Source organism: Hemitrygon akajei, chromosome 8, assembly GCF_048418815.1.
Source record: "Hemitrygon akajei chromosome 8, sHemAka1.3, whole genome shotgun sequence".
NCBI lineage: Eukaryota > Metazoa > Chordata > Chondrichthyes > Myliobatiformes > Dasyatidae > Hemitrygon > Hemitrygon akajei.
This window is the reverse complement of record NC_133131.1, coordinates 137,114,993-137,120,992: the sequence shown is the minus strand read 5'-3', so window position 1 is coordinate 137,120,992 and position 6,000 is coordinate 137,114,993.

The window sequence follows — 6,000 nt, the reverse complement described above, 5'->3', positions numbered from 1 at the left end:
GTAAATTTTAAGCCTAACCCTTTGGAGGCCTTGCTTGGTATTGTTGGAGAAAAAGGCATAACTTTGGAGACATCTGATTTGCATATATTGCCTTTAATTTCTCTTATAGCTCGGAGGGCGGTGTTGCTTAAATGGAAGGAGATTGCTCGGCCTACTCATGCTCAATGGTTACGTGATGTTATGTCATGCTTAAATTTAGAGAAGATCCGTTGTTCATTTTCTGACTCAAACCAAGACTTTCAAACATTGTGGGGACCATTTTTGAACTACTTTCAAAACCTTTGATTTGATGTTAAAGTACAGATGTTGGCTAATAACATAAATCACTATACGATAAGGATTTTTTCCCGTCTTTCTTTCTTTACTAAACAGCTTTGACTTTGGTAGTGGGTTTAGATTCTTTTTTTATAATAGAATTATTACAATTCAAATTACAATTTAATTAATGTATGTGTTTGATTATGAATATAGGGTACTGCAATTGCGAGTGTGATTTAAATATAATGTATTTGGTACTAGTCTATCTTTTTTTATTCATCATATATATCGTCATGTACTCTGTATTCTTCTATGTGAAAATTAAAAAAATATTGAAAAAGAAAGAAAAGGCCGAGTTCACTCAACCTGTTCTCAAAAGGAACATTCTCCAATCCAGGCAACATCCTTGTAAATTCCCTTTGCACTCTGTCTATAGTATCTACCTTTTTGTAGTGAGGTGACCAAATCTGAGCACAGTTCTCCAAGTTGGAACTGACCAATATCTTACATAGCAGTAACATTACCTCACAGCTCTTGAACCCAATCCCATGGTTGATGAAAGCCAACACACCATATGCCTTCTTAACAACACTATCAACCTACACAGCTGCTTTGAGTGTCCTATGGCATCGACCCCAAGATCTTTCTGATCCTTCACACTGCCAAGAGTCTTACCATTAATATTATATTCTATCTTCAAATTTGACCTACCAAAATTAACCACTTCACACTTGTCTGGGTTGAACTCCCTCAGCCACTTCGCAGGCCAGTCCTCCATCCTATTGATGTCCTGCTGTAACCTCTGACAACAATCCAGACTGTCCACAACACCCACAATCTTTGTGTCATCAGCAAATTTAGTGACCCACCTTTCTACTTCTTCAACCAGGTCATTTTTTTTAAATCACAAAGAGGAGAAGTCCCAGAACTGATCCCTGAGGAACACCACTGGTTACCAATCTCCATGCAGAATACAGACAATCTATAACCACCCTTTGCTTTCTGTGGGCAAGTCAATTCTAGATCCACAAAGCAAGGGCTCCTTGGATTCTATGACTCCTTAACCTTGCATAGGGAACCTTATATAATGCCTTACTGAAATCCATATACATTACATCTATAGCACTACCTTCATCAATGTGTTTTGCTATATCCTTAAAGAATTCAATCAGGCTTGTAAAGCATGACCTGCCCTTGACAAAATCATGCTGACTATCCCTAATGTCTCTCCAAATATTCATAAATCCTGCCTCTCGCACAACTTCAGCAACAACTTTCCCACCACTGAAATCAGACTCACTGGTCTATAATTTCCTGTGTTATCTCTACTCCCTTTCATGAACAAGGGAACAACATTTGCAACCCTCCAATCTTCCGGTACTTCTCCCGTCACTATTGATGATACAAATATCATTGACAGAGGCTCAGCAATCTCCTCCCTCACCTCCCACAGTAGCCTGGGGTATATCTCTTCCAGTCCCGGTGACTTATCCAACTTGATGCTTTCCAAAAGTTCCAGCACATCCTCTTTCTTAAAGTCTATACGCTCAAGCATTTCAGTCCATTGTAATTCATCCCCACAACTGCCAAGGTCCTTATCCCTGGTGAATGCTGAAGCAAAGTATTCATTAAGTCGACATCGACAGCGCTTCTCCCTATAGATGCTGCCTCGCCTGCTGTGTTCCACCAGCATTTTGTGTGTGTTGTTATTCATTAAGTATCTCCTCTGACTCCATGCACACATTTCCACTATCGCACCTGATTGGTCCTATCCTCACATAGCTCATCCACTTGCTCTTCACATACTTTTTGAATGCCTTGAGGTTTTCCTTAATCCTGTTCACCAAGGACATCTCATGGGCCCTTCAAGCTCTCCAAATTTCATTCTTTTTTTTATAACTTTTTTTATTGAATTTTCAAATGGTTACAGAAGGAAAAAAAATTATCAACCCATCCCCCCTCCCCTTAAACCCTCCCCCCTAACATATCCCTGTAGAAAGAGAAAAAAAAATAAAGAAAGAATGCCTGGATATCGGAAGATCCCCACATGCTCCATGGAGTTCATAATAGCTTTAGTATATATATTTATTTCTTTCCCCAAATAACCAATAATTTTATCTTCGGAGCACCTATATATTTAGTCCTATCTTTTGTAAATAAGGGCGCCAAATTTTCAGAAATATTTCATATTTATCTCTTAAATTATAAGTAATTTTTTCAAATGGAATGCAGCTAAAAGCCACATCTATTTTCATTTTCTTAATGTATGTTAAAATTCTTTTTCTTTTCACCAGTCCATTAAGCCCATTAACATTAAAACTTCAAAAATTCAGTAAATTAGTCATTATTTTTAACAGGATTACTCCAGTCTATAGTAACACCAAACTTTTCAACTTTCGTAGTACCTTGGGGAATCTTTTTAAAATTCTCCATGTTGCTATGTGTCTCACCACACCCCCCCCCCCCCCCCCGATTGTCCAGGCAAAGAAAGAAAGATTAAAGAAAAATAGATTATAAAGAAAAAAAATAACAAAATACCCCCTACTAATGTTGTGAATAAAGAAAAAACACAACTTTACCCCCCTCCGTTGTGCGGGTCATGGCAATCATGATTACATACGTGAATCCCGTAGCAATCGATCTGAAGTTCCCCCAGCTCCCCCGTAACATAAAAAAGTATATATTAGAGAAGAAAAAATAATATCACTACTCTCAATTAATATTTCTCAAATTTTTACCTTTCTCCCTCTGTATCATATAATTAAGAATATATTTAAATATTCTTCTGTCCTTAAACATCCATCAACTCCATTCACTGTCCCTGTCTTCATCTTTAATCCATTTCACTTTTAAATCTTTGGCTGTGGTTAGCGAATATTTGGGAGTTCTTGTGCAAATTCTTCCGCATCCCGATAATCAGTAAAAGATCTTCTTTATCTGTCATCCAAAAAAATTATCAGGGTTGCCAGGTGACGGAATATAAATTTATAACCCTTTTCCCATGAAACTTTTTTTGCTGGGTTAGATTCCTTCTTTCTCTTCAAAAGGTCATAACTTATATCAGGATAGAAAAGAACTATTTTCCATTCTATCATCAATGGCCCATTTCTCTTTCTGGCACGTTGGGCAGCCGCCATCAGGATCTTTTCTTTATCTTGATATCTTAAGCAGTTTATCAAGATTGATCATGGGTTTTGATCAACTTGAGGTCTTGATCTTAAGGCTCAGTGAGCCCTTTCAATTTCAATTAACTGGGTTCATTCTTCCATTTCCAAAATTTCCGGAATCCATTTTTGGAAAAAATTTATTGGATCCTCTCCCTCTATACCTTCTTTAAGACCAACAATCTAAATATTATTTCATCTGTTAAGATTTTCAAGTACATCCACTTTTCCAACAATCGTTTTATTTCTGATATCCAGGCAGAAATATTATCTTCCATTTTATTCACTCTATCAATGGTGTCTCCCGTTATTTCTTCCAAGTTTTTAATTTTCTTCTCCATTTTGTCCTGTCTTTTCATCATTTTATCAAACATAATCTTCATATTTTTAATATCTTTTTTATTACTTTTAATGATTTTAATTCATGCATTATTTGCACCAAAGATTTTTTATGTCTCCAATATCACCTCCAACCTCTTCCTGTTGCTCTTCTTTGTTTGTCTCTTCATCTTCGTCTGATTTATCCAGAGAATCTGATTCCACCTCATATTCACTTTCACTTTCAGTTCCGATCATAGCTGGGATTTGTAGTTTGGGTTGCTCGTGTTTGCGCATGCCCCTTCCTTCACGCATGCACAATTCCTGTTACTCTTTTTCATTGGAAACGGTTGATGTTATCGCAGTTTCCTGTTCTATATTGCCGGAGGTAAAACGCACTTGAGCCTGAGGCTCTTTCATGGCTGCCAGCCTTGATTCTTTTCCAGCTTGTGTTGTCTTCAAAGTAGTAGTTTTCTTCTGCTTCTGTTTAGGAGACATATCTTAAGACAATCCTGAGTAGTTTATAAGTAATTTTTTAAAAGTATTGACTAACTTTTCTTCACTTAAACATTATTTTACTGTTTTTTTACAGGAGAGCTGGATTTCCACGTCTCGATCCTACGTCATCGCGTGACGTCCCCCCCCCCCCAAATTTCATTCTTAAGCTCCTTTCTGGCAACCCTGCAATTTTCTAGAACTCTATCAGTACTTAGTTTCTTGAACCTTTCATAAGCTTTTCTTTTCTTCTTAACTAGATTTTCCATATCCTTTGTACACCACAGTTCTTTTACTCGACCATCCTTTCCCTGCTTCAATGGAACATACCTATGCAAAACACCATGCAAATGTTCCCTGAACATTTGCCACATTTCTGCTGTGCATTTCCCTGAGAACATCTGCTCCCAATTTATGTTCCCAAGTTCCTGCCTAATAGCATAATATTTCTCCCACCCCAATTACATGTTTTCCCAAATTGTCTGCTCCTATCCTTCGCCAGTGCAATGGTAAAGGAGAAAGAGTTGTGATCACTACCTCCAAAATGCTCTCCCACCCAGAGATCTGGCACCTGACCATGTTCATTTTCAAATACCAGATCAAGTACAGCCTCTCCTCCAGTTGGCTTATCTATATGTTGCATCAGGAAACACACCCAACAAACTCCACTCCATCTAAACCCTATCCTCAAAGGAGAAAGATTTGATAGACTATCTACTGAACTTGCAAGTCATATATTTGCCACAATTTTCTCATTTGCCACAATTTTTTGTATTCCACATCCACAATCTCCTTAACCCCAGAACATTTCAACATTTAAGAGAAATGTGGATAGGTACATGGATAGGAGGAGTATAGAAGGCGATGGTCTGGGTACAGGTCCAAGGGACTAAGTAGATTAATAGGTTGGCAGGGACTAGGTGGGCCAAAGGGTATGTATCTGTGCTGCAGTATTCTATGACAGGGTTGAACTATTGGTGTGAATAGGGTTCCATAAAGGGGACATTGCCAGGGATGACAGTAGAGCTGCTGTGGCCTGAGATTCTGGGAGCTCTTTGGAAGGAGCAGGATAAAGTCGTCCCAAGGAAGAAGAAGAATTCTAAATAGGGGATAAGGCAACCATGGCTGACAAGGGAAAATATAGCATAAAAACAAAAGTGGGGACATATAATATAGCAAAAGTTAATGGGAAGTTAGAGAATTGGGAAGCTGCAAGCTCTGATAGTCTTTCTTGCAGTCCACTACACCCCAAATCTTTGTGCCATCCACAAACTTGTTGATCGAGTTAAACACATCATCATCCAGATTGTTGATATAGATAACAAACAACAATGGACCCAGCACTGACCCCTGTGACTCTCTACTATTCACAGGCATCCAGTCAGAGAGGCAATCATCTATTACCACTCTGTGGCTTCTCCAACAAAGCCAATACATTTCACTGCCTCATCTTGAATGCCGAGTGACTGGACTGTCTTGATTAGATAGATAGATAGATAGATAGATAGATAGATACTTTATTCATCCCCATGGGGAAATTCAACTTTTTTCCAATGTCCCATACACTTGTTGTAGCAAAACTAATTACATACAATACTTAACTCAGTTAAAAACATGATATGCATCTAAATCACTATCTCAAAAAGCATTAATAATAGCTTTTAAAAAGTTCTTAAGTCCTGGCGGTAGAATTGTAAAGCCTAATGGCATTGGGGAGTATTGACCTCTTCATCCTGTCTGAGGAGCATTGCATCGATAGTAACCT